This window comes from Equus caballus, chromosome 1, assembly GCF_041296265.1.
Source record: "Equus caballus isolate H_3958 breed thoroughbred chromosome 1, TB-T2T, whole genome shotgun sequence".
In the NCBI taxonomy this organism is placed as follows: domain Eukaryota; kingdom Metazoa; phylum Chordata; class Mammalia; order Perissodactyla; family Equidae; genus Equus; species Equus caballus.
In genome coordinates this window covers 182,167,290-182,179,984 of record NC_091684.1, presented here as the reverse complement: position 1 = coordinate 182,179,984, position 12,695 = coordinate 182,167,290, and the positions used below count along the sequence as shown (strand labels likewise).

The window sequence follows — 12,695 nt, the reverse complement described above, 5'->3', positions numbered from 1 at the left end:
TTTCCTCCCTTTATGTGGATTAAAGTAGAAAAAACGCTGATAAGGCTATAAGGAGATAGATATGTATATGTATACGTTGTTAATGGTCCCTTAAACTGTTGCAAATTTTCTACAGTGTTACCCGGTTGAATGCAACAAAAAAATCAAGAAAACGATTCTACTTTTTAACTCAAGCCTTTCAGTCTCGGGAATCTATCCTAAGGTATAATTAAAAAGCCATACACAGAGGGGCTGGCCCCGTGGCCGAGTGGTTAAGTTCACGCGCTCCGCTGCAGGCGGCCCAGTGTTTCGTTAGTTCGAATCCTGGGCGCGGACATGGCACTGCTCATCAGACCACGCTGAGGCAGCGTCCCACATGCCACAACTAGAAGGACCCACAACGAAGAATACACAACTATGTACCGGGGGGCTTTGGGGAGAAAAAGGGAAAAATAAAATCTTAAAAAAAAAAAAAAAAAGCCATACACAGAAATTCTCTGTGCTATCTTTGCAACTCTTATAAATCTAAAATTATTCCAAATAAAAAGTTTATTTTTTAAAAAAGGAGATAAAAGTATTTGTGTAAAAGTGAAGAGGGTTTGTTTGTTGGTGTGTCTGTCTGACTGTACAAGTCTATGTCATATTGGTTATTCAGTTATATTTGGTTATATTGCTTAAATATCTAAATTTTTTTTAAAAGATTTTACTTTTCCTTTTTCTCCCCAAAGCCCCCTGGTACATAGTTGTGTATTTTTAGTTGTGGATCCTTCTAGTTGTGGCATGTGGGATGCCGCCTCAGCATGGCCTGATGAGCGGTGCCATGTCTGTGCTCAGGATTCAAACTGGTGAAACTCTCGGCCGCCAAAGCGGAGCGCGCAGACTTAACCACTTGGCGATGGGGCCAGCCCCTAAATATCTAAATTTTTATCAGTATAATACAGATGTTTAGGTATGAGGTTCATTTTTATTTTTTTAATTTAAATTAATTTAGTTTTTTATTTTTTAAAGATTTTATTTTTCCTTTTTCTCCCAAAGTCCCCAGGGTACACAGTTGCGTATTTTTAGTTGTGGGTCCTTCTAGTTGTGGCATGTGGGATGCCACTTCAGCATGGCTTGACAAGCGGTGCCATGTCCCCGCCCAGGATTCGAAATGGCGAAAGCCTGGGCCGCTGAAGCAGAGCACGTGAACTTAACCACTCCGCCACAGTCAGGCCCCAAATTTTAATTTTTTTTAAAGATTTTATTTATTTTTTATTTTTTCTTCTCCCCAAAACCCCCCAGTACGCAGTTGTATATTTTAGTTGTGGGTCCTAGTTGTGGCACATGGGACACTGCCTCAGCATGGCTTGATGAACAGTGCTAGGTCAGTGCCCAGGATCTGAACCGGCAAAATCCTGGGCCACTGAAGCGAAGCACACGAACTTAACCACTTGGCCACCGGGCGGCCCCATATTTTTTTTTTTCTGAGGAAGATTAGCCCTGAGCTAACAACTACTGCCAATCCTCCTCTTTTTGCTGAGGAAGACTGGCCCTGAGCTAACATCCGTGCCCATCTTCCTCTACTTTATACGTGGGACCCCTGCCACAGGCATGGCTTAATAAGTGGTGCTAGGTCGATGCCCAGGATCCAAACTGGCGAAGTGGGGAGCGCAAACTTAACCACTGCACCACCAGGCTGGCCCATGATGTTCATTTTTATTAATGTTCTCATTGACTATACTCCAGTCTTTCCTATTTTCCTTTAGCTAAGAGGCTGGCTAATTTTAACAGATGAGGTGTGTGTAAATGTATAAGTTCTATAAATGGCTTAGTCTGTCCCTTTGCCAGGCTCGGTTCTGACCCAGACAACACCTTGAACTCCCAGTCATCTTTCCACCACATATCACCATTTGGGAACTTTCTGTCTTTTTCCCTAGTCCAGGGGTTGGCAAACATTTTCTCTAAAGGGCTAGGTAACATTTTAGGCTTTGAGGGGCTATGGTCTCTTTCTCAACTACTCAACCACTCTGCCACTAGAGGATGGAAGCAGCCACATAAGATATAAATAATATGTACAGAAATGGGTGCAGCTGTGTTCCAACAAAACTTTATTGACAAAGACAGTCGGCAACTGGAGGTGGTAGGCAGGCTGCAGTTTGCTCCACTCTGGACCAGTGCTTATCAAATTCAGTGAGCACGCAAATCCTTTGGGGAGCTTGTTAAAATACAGAATCTGTTCAGTAGGTCTGGGGCAGGGACCATACTCAGAGAAGTGAAGTGTCAGAGGGGTCCTCAAAGTACACACCTACAAGATCATGAAGTTCACCCTTCTGCACATCAGATCAAATCAAATGACATCAATTGAGTGCTTATCAGCCACAAGACAGCCAGGGAACAGAGTAAACAGAAACACAGGTTTTGTCGATAATTTCTTTCATTTGGTCACGGATCTCAATCCACAGAATGCTGGATGAGAGGACAATCTGGCTTGACATGTCACCCCACAGATTCTCAGATTCATTCAGCTGATCTGGCTGGCTGGGTGGCAGCCCGACTGCTCATGGGCCCAGGCGGTCTCTCTCCAGGTTTTACAGATATTGAAATACAAAGACGCTCCCAGGAGACAGAGAACCAGTACTTTGTGAAGGACTTACCACAATACCACTGACTAGAATATTTCACTTCACCTCAAGAAATTACAACAATGTATTTAGACTTTTATGTCACACCATACACAAAAATTAACTCAAAATAGATCATAGACCTAAATGTAAGAGGTAAACCTAGAAAACTTTTAGAGAAGACAGGTTTAAGACCAACGGCACAGTCCATAACAGAAAAAAAACTGATAAACTGAATTTTATCAGACTGAAAAACTTAAACTTGAAAAGACACCAATAAGACAATAAAAAGTCACAGAGTGGGAGAAATTATTTGCAAATCATATATCAGATAAAGGACTTGTACCTATAATACATAAAACTCTTTTTTTCTTTTTAAAGATTTTATTTTTCCTTTTTCTCCCCAAAGTCCCCCAGTACATAGTTGTATATTTTTAGTTGTGGGTCCTTCTAGTTGTGGCATGTGGGACACCGCCTCCGTGTGGCCTGATGAATGGTGCCATGTCTGCACCCAGGATCTGAACCAGCGAAACCCTGGGCTCCCGAAGCAGAGCGTGCAGACTTAACCACTTGGCCACAAGGCTGGCCCTTTATAATATATAAAGCTCTTAATAGGAAGATAAGCAACACAATTAAAAAATGAACCATGGATTTGAAAATATATTTGAACAGAGAACATATGAATGGCTAATAAGAATATGAAAAGATGTTTGACATCATTAATCTTAGGAAAATGCAAATTAAAACCATAAGATACCACTTCACACTCACTTGAATGGCTATAACCAAAAGGGCAGAAATAATAAGTGCTGCCCAGGATCTGGAGACACCAGAACACTTTTTTTTTTCCCCGAGGAAGATTTGCCCTGAACTAACATATGTTGCCAATCTTCCTTTTTTGTTTGAGTTAGATTAACCCTGAGCTAACATCTGAGGCAATCTTCCTCCACTTTATATGTGGGTTGCTGCCACAGCATGGCTGACGAGTAGTGGAGGTCCACGCTTGGGATCTGAACCTATGAACCCCAGCCACTGAAGCAGAGCATGCCAAACTTAACTACTACACCACAGGGCTGGCCCCCCAGAACCCTTAAACAGTGCTGGTGGGAATGTGAATGTTACAGCCACTTTGGAAAACAGCTTGGCAGCTTCTTAAAAAGTTACACACAAATTTACCATATTATCCAGCAATTCTACTTCTAAGTATATATATCCAAGAGAAATGAAAACATACGTCCACACAAAGGACTTGCAATAAATGTTCACAGAGGCATTATTCATAATAAACCGAAGGTGGAAACAATTCAAATGTTCACCAGTTAATGAACAGATAAACAAAATGTAGTATATCTTTATACAATGGAAAACTATTCAGCAATAAAAGGGAATAAAATATTGCTACATGCTACAAAATAGATGACCCTTAAAAACTTGTGAAATGAAAGAAGCCAGACGCAAATACTACCTATTGTGTGATTCTATAAATGTGAAATGTCCAGAAAAGGCAAAATCTATAGAGATAGAAAGTATATTAGTGGTTACCTGGGGCCAGAAGAGAGAGGTTTAGGGGAAAATGGGAATCGGGTTTCTTTTTGGGGTGATAAAAATCTTCTAAAACTGGATTTATTTGCATGATAATATTTGCACAACTTTGTAAATTTACTAAAAATCATTGTTATGCACATTATACAAAGTTTAGAGCTACTATGAAATAATAAGCAGAAAAGGAAGGAATTATACCAAATGCATTTTGCTTAAATCCGGATGGTAGGATTCGGGGCAATTTTTATTCTCTATCCTCACTTTGCCTTATTCCCCAAGTTTTAAAAGATATACTACTTTTTGTGTCACACACACAAAAACTTTAAAAAATGCTGAGCGTCGTTCTACAATTTTAAAAATTATTCAGCTGAAAAATAAAGGCTTACTCTGAATAATCAAGCTATTTTTTCATTTACTGTGGCATTTCTAAATGCCATATTTCTTTTAAAAATGTACTGTTTTCAAGATGGATATGCCGCGAGCATCTAATCAGGATGGCCTAAACACAGGCGACATGGAAATAGCAACAGCAAGATGCCATTCGCCACACTACATGGATTCCTTTCACGGGCCTCAAAGTTGTTTAGCTGTTTCTGAATTTCTCCACCCTTAAATGAACGGAAACAAAATACTGGTCAGTAGTGGATTTTCACCTAATTTGGAGCACCTCCCTCAGAGTTTGTGATATGTTATATATTCTTTTCTTATATGCTAAAACCATTTCTTTGCTTGGAATTACTGGAACTCTACAATGATTCAGTTTTCTCAACTGTCAACTGGGAATAACGACACGGCCTCACAGACTTACTGTGAGGACTCAATGAGATGAAGGACACGTAAAGCTGTCAACAGGGTCCCCCTTTTCCCGCCTCCTCCTCCTCCCCGGTGTAGGTTAGACACTCCTCCCCAGAGTCTTCCTACTGCCCTTCTAAGTCTACTGAAATTTGTCACCATTCTTCTTCCCTTTCATCCATTCCCCACCTCCCTTCTCTCTCTCTCTAAACCTTCCCTTTCTTGTTCAGAAAACATGTTCAGTAGCTTCAGCTGGAACTTTTACTTTCTGTTAAACCCCCAGGTCACTCAAGAAATATTTTAACCACATTTTTTTTTTTCTTTTTGAGGAAGATTAGCCCTGAGCTAACTGCTGCCAATCCTCCTCTTTTTGCTGAGGAAGACTGGCTCTGAGTTAACGTCCGTGCCCATCTTCCTCTAATTTATAGATGGGACACCTATCACAGCATGGCTTGCCAAGCGGTGCCATGTCAGAACCCAGGATGAGAACTGGTGAACCCTGGGCCGCCGAGAAGCCGACCGTGCACACACAACCGCTGCGCCACTGGGCCGGTCCCTAACCACATTTGATTAATTTGGCATTAAACACATTTGTATGTGTGACGCTTTTTTTACTTAAATAGTTAAAACAGTTTAAAATGTTAAAATCCAATCAAATTCACGATTTGTGGAAATCTTGAAGATACCAGTTCTGCGGAAACATTATGAACATACTTTCAGAATAAATCTTATGTAGTCTGTCTACCATTTTTCTAGCAGTATATCTGAAAAATTTCTAAAGTTTCATGTGACTCTTAGATCTTGATCTAAAGCCATTTTAGCAAACTGATAAAAAAGTTTCATTATATTCTGGTCCAAGATACAATATAAATCCAAATTAGTGTGGCTATTTGTAACTTTAAAACATACTTAAACAGTAAATGTGGTTTTATTTTTCCCTCTGCTTTTTCTCCCCAAATACCCCCCAGTACATAGTTGTATATTTTAGTCGTGAGTCCCTCTAGTTGTGGCATGTGGGACGCCGCCTGATGATGAGCATGGCCTGATGAGTGGTGCCATGTCCACACCCAGGAACCCCGGGCCACCAAAGCAGAGAGCGAGAACTTAACCACTCGGCCATGGGGCCGGCCCCAAAACACACTTAAATACAGCAGAGACAAGCTGGAAGTTTTACTGAGAAGGGTAGATGTTGTATTTTTAGAGATGTTCAAGTATCAGACTTTCTATACTAAATTGGGGGGGGTGAACTGAAGAATTTTTAAGGTCTTTACAGCAATATGATTCAGGCAGGGGAGAAAAGTCATATTGCAAAAATTGAAGATGGGGAATTTATATACTATAAATAGACCATTACATTGTTTGTTAGAAAGCACTTGTTTTATTTTTATTCGTTAGTCATCTGTGTGTGTGAGGAGTGGGGGATAGAGGGTTGAGCAGAGACTGCCCATCAGTCATTTGCCAGAGAGGTGCTGACTATCAGACCAGGTGGTGGGAGGTTTTGGTTTTTTGAGGAAGATTAGCCCTGAGCTAACTACTGCCAATCTTCCTCTTTTTGCTGAGGAAGACTGGCCCTGAGCTAACATCCGTGCCCATCTTCCTCTGCTTTCTATGTGGGACGCCTACCACAGCATGGCTTGCCAAGCGGTGCCATGTCCGCACCCGGGATCCCAACCGGCGAACCCCAGGCCACCAAAGCAGATATGAGCGCACTTAACCGCTGTGCCATTGGCCGGCCGCAGTTGTGGGTCCTTCTAGTTGTGGCATGTGGGATATCACCTCAGCATGGCCTGACGAGCGGTGCCATGTCCACGCCCAGGATCCGAACCCGTGAAAGCTCAGGCCACCGAAGTGGAGCGCGAGAACTTAACCACTCAGCCAGGGGGCCTGCCCTAGATTTTTCTTATACATTTTTCCTTCTTCTGAAGAGTAGTGATCTCCTAGCAGCACTGCATTAGGAGTCAAATGACAGGCCTCTAAGTGCTCTTACAGACCAAGGTGTGGTGTTACAGAGTTTACATTCACATCGAACTAAAGGAATTGAGAATTAAGATTTGATTTGCTGATGGCTCCTACAGTTTTGTGTCAAACAAAGAAGAAACAGACCAATAAACAAAACCTCACTGGGATGCAGAGGAATCTCACTTTACATGAAATATATCTCTAAAAGTTGACTGTAAATTCATGTCAGTGCAGTACTGGAATTATGGAAAGTGTTTCTATAAAACCATCACACCATAATTTATCTGCAGTTAGTTTGTTTCAACATTATAAAGTCTGGGGCCGGCCAGTGGCACAGCAGTTAAGTGCACAGGTTCCGCTTCGGCAGCCCGGGGTTTGCTGGTTTGGATCCTGGGTGTGGACATGGCACTGCCTGGCAAGCCATGCTGTGGCAGGCGTCCCACATATAAAGTAGAGGAAGATGGGCACGGATGTTAGCTCAGGGCCAGTCTTCCTCAGCAGAAAGAGGAGGAATGGCAGCAGATGTTAGCTCAGGGCTAATCTTCCTCAGAGAAAAAAACAAAAAACAAAAAACAGGGGCTGGCCCCATGGCTAAGCTCGCGCGCTCCGCTGCAGGCGGCCCAGTGTTTCGTTGGTTTGAATCCTGGGCGCAGACATGGCACTGCTCATCAAACCAGTCTGAGGCAGCGTCCCGCATGCCACAACTAGAAGGACCCACAACAAAGAATATACAACCATGTACCGGGGGGCTTTGGGGAGAAAAAGGAAAAAAATAAAATCTTAAAAAAAAAAACCCTCAAAAATAACATTATAAAGTCCTTTACTCTAATGTTCATATTACCTGGGGGAAAAATTAGTTACCATGTGAGTTTTTTCCCTAAAAGTATACAAGAAATTAATGCTATGAAACTACAGCTATGTATTAAAATTATTACTTAAGATCTTCTTAATTAAATAAAATGTGTCTTGGGTTAAAATCAAGCAATATAAAAAGCTACATTAATATTTTGGGGGCTTGAGAGTATAACTTAGAAAATTACGGTTCCAATAACAAATTCTTTTTGCAGATCTTTGCTCTAAAAGAAGCAATAAAACACAAAAATTTACTGTATTAAACTTCAATTTGGGGATCAGTTTGCTTACCCAACAGGGTCTATCTTTTTTGTTAGCGACATGGTCACGATTAACTCTAATTCAAATGAGTAATTAATGCTCCTGATGTTTGATGGTGGTCATGAAAGACTTCCACTGCTATAACCCGAACGGCATCATTCACTCTTTGAAACATGGTGTGCTAACAAGACCCAACAAACCAACTCCCGAGGAGAGACAATTACAACAGAAAACACTTACACAGCGCTTACTGCACATCCAGCTGCTGTTCTGAACACTGCACCTACCTTCATTTAATCATCACCATAGCTCTCTTAGAGACTGTTTTTATTGCCACTTTACAGATGTGAAACTTAGTCACTTGCCAAAGGTCACTCGGGAACACGGGGGGGGGGGGGCGAGGAAGGACCCAATTCCGGTAGCCGGCTCCAGCCTCTCTGCTCTCCCCCCCCCCCCCCCCCGCCCACGTCTGCCTCAGGCCTCCAGTAATTCAGTGCCGTCTGTAGGATGACCACAGACGCGCAAGCTCACTCTCCATTCACTAGTGTGAATCTAGCTTTGGTCAGATGACCCTCTAGACAAAAGCTTTTACTGGCTAATGTGCATATTTTGGCAGTTTCAATCTTGACCCTGGAGCGCATCACAAAAGGCAGAATGCTAACACATTATTTACTTTTAATTGATCTCTACAGGGAGCCTGGAATGCCTCAGAAGTAGCTCAATCAGATAATGGGAAAGTTTAGGACAGTAAAGCTCGTACCACTACATTTACTACACTGTTTAACGTTCGTGATTAGAACTAAACTCCCAAAATTCTTACGTCTGATTTCCTCTCTTAGTGAGTTCAGCTAATCTCCCTTTCTACTTCTAATAAATAAAACCAAACACAGCCAGCAAATGCTGTCCACGGCAGTTTGCAGACTCGGATCTGAATTTAGCATCTTTCTCGTTCAGATCACATGTCAGGGTAAACCCAGAGCTGCCCTTGGCCCAGGAGCACGTTTTGCTTTTCTGAATTTCACAATAAAGTGTAGCAGTATGTTATAGCTCCTGCTGAAAATGTAAATAGGAGATTAAAGTTGTCAGACAAGAGCCTGCCCAGCTGTCACCCAGAGGACTTAAATTTACACTCATTTATATCTCACAATCTTTGAAGAGCAAAAATCTCACAACTACTTTAGTAGTGGGCAAACAAAAATATTTCAATAGCAGGGCTATATCAAATCACTTTAGGTTAAACAGCAGGCAATGTGAACTTTAAAACGCCAAGAGTGTAAAGAGGCGAGGGAGTGGTGATAGGAGCAGAGTAGTACTGGGATCTCCCAGGATCCCCTCACAAAAACGGGGAGAATAGCTAGGCTAGGATGAGAAGAAAAATTTAGGGCTACCCGGTGGCGCAGCAGTTAAGTTCACGCGCTCCACTTTGGCGGCCTGGGGTTCCCTGGTTGAGATCCCGGGCAACGACCTACACACCGCTTATCACGCCACGCTGTGGCAGGCGTCCCACATATAAAATAGAGGAAGACTGGCACAGATGTTAGCTCAGGGCCAGTCTTCCTCAGCAAAAAGAGGAGGATTGGCAGTGGATGTTAGCTCAGGGCTAATCTTCCTCAAAAAATAAAAAAATAAGGGCTGGCTCCGTGGCTGAGTGGTTAAGTTCGCGTGCTCCACTACAGGCGGCCCAGTGTTTCATTGGTTCGAATCCTGGGGGCGTCCCACATGCCACAACTAGAAGGACCCACAACGGAGAACATACAACTATGTACTGGGGGGCTTTGGGGAGAAAAAGGAAAAAATAAAATCTTTAAAAAATAAATAAATACACAAAAAAATGAAAAATAAGAGAGATTGAGGACCACTAAAAAAAAAAGAACAAAGTTCTATAGGCAACATCTTTCCCAAAAACCAGGTGAAAAACATCCCCTGGAACTCAACCACCGACAGGTAGGGTCAAACTACCCTTAGCAACAAGAGTAGGGTGACCACAGCTGTGCTGGCAGAAGTAGAGCTTTGAAAAAGTGGACTTATAAGGTCAAAAGAGCCAAGGAACCCAGAAATCACCAAGTCATCACCCCAAGGAGGCCCCCTCCTTGTAGTGAGAACCCCACGAGCAAATCTAAGAACCACCATGGGAATTGGGAGGAGGCCTGGCAGGGTGCCTTTCACCTTTCACCACGAGTGCAAGGAAAGGTCCTATCTAGGTCTCCAAAGGCCCGGAAACACCCACTGGAAGCTCTCTTGTAGCAGGGCAGACCCTGCACTGAGGGGAAACTGTTGAGGGCAACACAATATATGTGTTAAAAGACAGCTAGCTAGGCAGCTAACGCTGACAATAGCAAGATCAGGGTGATCAAGTTTAGCACGTTACTGAAACGGAGACAACTAGACATTGTGTGCCGCCTGATATAATACAAGAGGAAGTACATTGCATCCCCAGTAGAGAAGTAGTTTGCCAAAAAAATTAAAACCTGAATCAAACCTAGCCTCTAGATCTAACTTCTAATTTACGGAAAATATGGAGGAGAAAGGAATACGCTAAATACCATAAAACTGCAATCAGCCAAATGTGGGAAATTGTACAGGATAAATAACCTTGTCTCTTCAACAAATAAATGGCATGATGATGGGGGTGGGCGAGACGAAGACATCGAAACAGACCTAAAGACACACCAACAAAATGAAATATGCTGATTTCGTTTGGATCCTGATTTGAAATCACCAACTCTTTAAAAAAAAGTTCTTTAAAAAATAATTGGAGAAAACTGAATATGGACTGGTATTAGACTGTACAAAGGAATTACTATTAATTTTGTAGGTGTGATCATGGTATTGTGGTATATTTTTTAAAGGTGCTAATCTGTTAAAGATTTTTTTTTTTTTGAGGAAGATTAGCTCTGAGCTAACATCTGCCACCAATCCTCCTCTTTTGCTGAGGAAGACTGGCCCTGAGCTAACATCTGTGCCCATCTTCCTATACTTTACATGTGGGATGTCTGCCACAGCATGGCTTGACAAGCAGTGCGTAGGTCCACACCTGAGATGCAAACCGGTGAACCCCGGGCGGCCAAAGCAGAACATGTGAACTTAACTGCTGCACCACCAGGCTGGCTCCTGTTAAAGATATTTAAAGAAGTATGTACCAGTGAAATAATATGATGTCTGGGATTTACTTTAAAATATTCCTAGGGACTGCTGTGGGAGTGTGAAGGAAGCCATGAATTCTGTTTCAAGGCATCTTGCAGCTTGTCAAGTAGACGCCGTGAGCAAAGTTCACCCTCCCGAGTTGAAAAAGTTTATGGACAAGAAGTTATCATTGAAATTAAACGGTGGCAGATGTGTCTGAGGAACACTGCAGGGATTTGATCCCTTTATGGATCTTGTGATAGATGAATGTGTGGAGATAGCAACTAGTGGGCAAGAGAACAATATTGGAACGGTGGTAATGTGAGGAAATAGTATCATCACATTAGAGGCCTTGGAACGAGCATAAACAAAGGCTGTGTTCACCAGGGAAATCATCTGCTTCCACATGTTCCCTTTCCAAAGGGCCTGCTTTACTATGACGTAAAAACCAGGCCGTGTACATTTTCATATTAAACCTGCTCGTTAAAGAAACTTTTGTAATAGTCAAAAAAATTCCTCACACAGAAAAAAGGTGGAATAGATGTATTAGAATGGCAAACTCTGGGGGCAGGCCCCGTGGCCCACTCATCAGGCCACGCTGAGGTGGCGTCCCACATGCCACAACTAGAAGGACCCACAACTAAATATACAACTATGTCCCGGGGCCTTTGGGGAGAAAAAGCAGGAATAAAAAAAGAAAAGAATATTGGCAACAGTTGTTAGCTCAGGTGCCAATCTTTAAAAAAAAAAAAGAATGGCAAAATCTTGATTTTTGCTGAAAAAAGACTTTTTTTTTCTGGTTTTGAAATTTTTTAAAATAAGAAGTTGAAAAAAAGTCGATGCACAACGCAATTTAAAATACCTGATTATTATATTAAAACCTATAAAACAAAAGGTGCAAAGGGCAATCAGAGTTATTTTTAAATGCTCTAAAGAATTCTTCAGTCTTTTTTTGTAAGGTAATTGTCATGTACTTTAGGTTAGTCTATTAATAGAAAGACAAAACTAAAGGGTACCATCGTTTAAAAATATATTGTTAAAAAAAATAAATTTTTGTGAATTTTTGCCAAATTTAAAACATTCTCCAAAGAGAACACTGTCTCTAGCATAGATCCCAGACAAGGCGTCTGCGTCTGGTATTATTCTTTTGAACATTCTCCCCTGCTGCTCCAACAGAAAACAAATCACATTTCCAAGATTGTTAAATTATTACCTAGGAAAGTTTTGGCAATTTCCCATTCAGTCACATTTTCCAGTCATTTGGCTCTCATGTTTATAGACCTCGTTGTCCAGGAGGGACTCAGCTCCCGGCAATTCTTTTTTTTTCCCTTCAATTTTGACATCTCTATGAGTTAGCTATTATACAATATTATCACAGCCTACCGATTTCTGACTCATATTACCCAGGAGACAATTCAGGAATGAACTTGGATTAGAATTTTCTATAGCATGCTGAGTTTCCTAAAGGTTTTGGTGCCTATTTTTCTATAATCTTTGAAGGTCCTTTTCCTTTTCTTTTCCACACAACATATTATTTGAATAGTTCAAGTGCCTTGCAATATATTTCTACAATTTTCTTAGCCACAG

At 41.7% G+C, this 12,695-nt stretch overlaps 1 protein-coding gene and 1 pseudogene across 4 annotated transcripts in view; one reads left to right on the top strand and one right to left on the bottom strand.

Annotated features, from left to right (window-relative positions):
* The window catches only part of AP4S1 (adaptor related protein complex 4 subunit sigma 1), a 47,327-nt gene that overhangs the window by 25,670 nt on the left and 8,962 nt on the right, over window positions 1-12,695 (bottom strand). The gene's annotated exons all lie outside the window — the stretch shown is intronic.
* LOC111769070 (small nuclear ribonucleoprotein G pseudogene) lies at window positions 11,251-11,475 on the top strand (annotated as a pseudogene).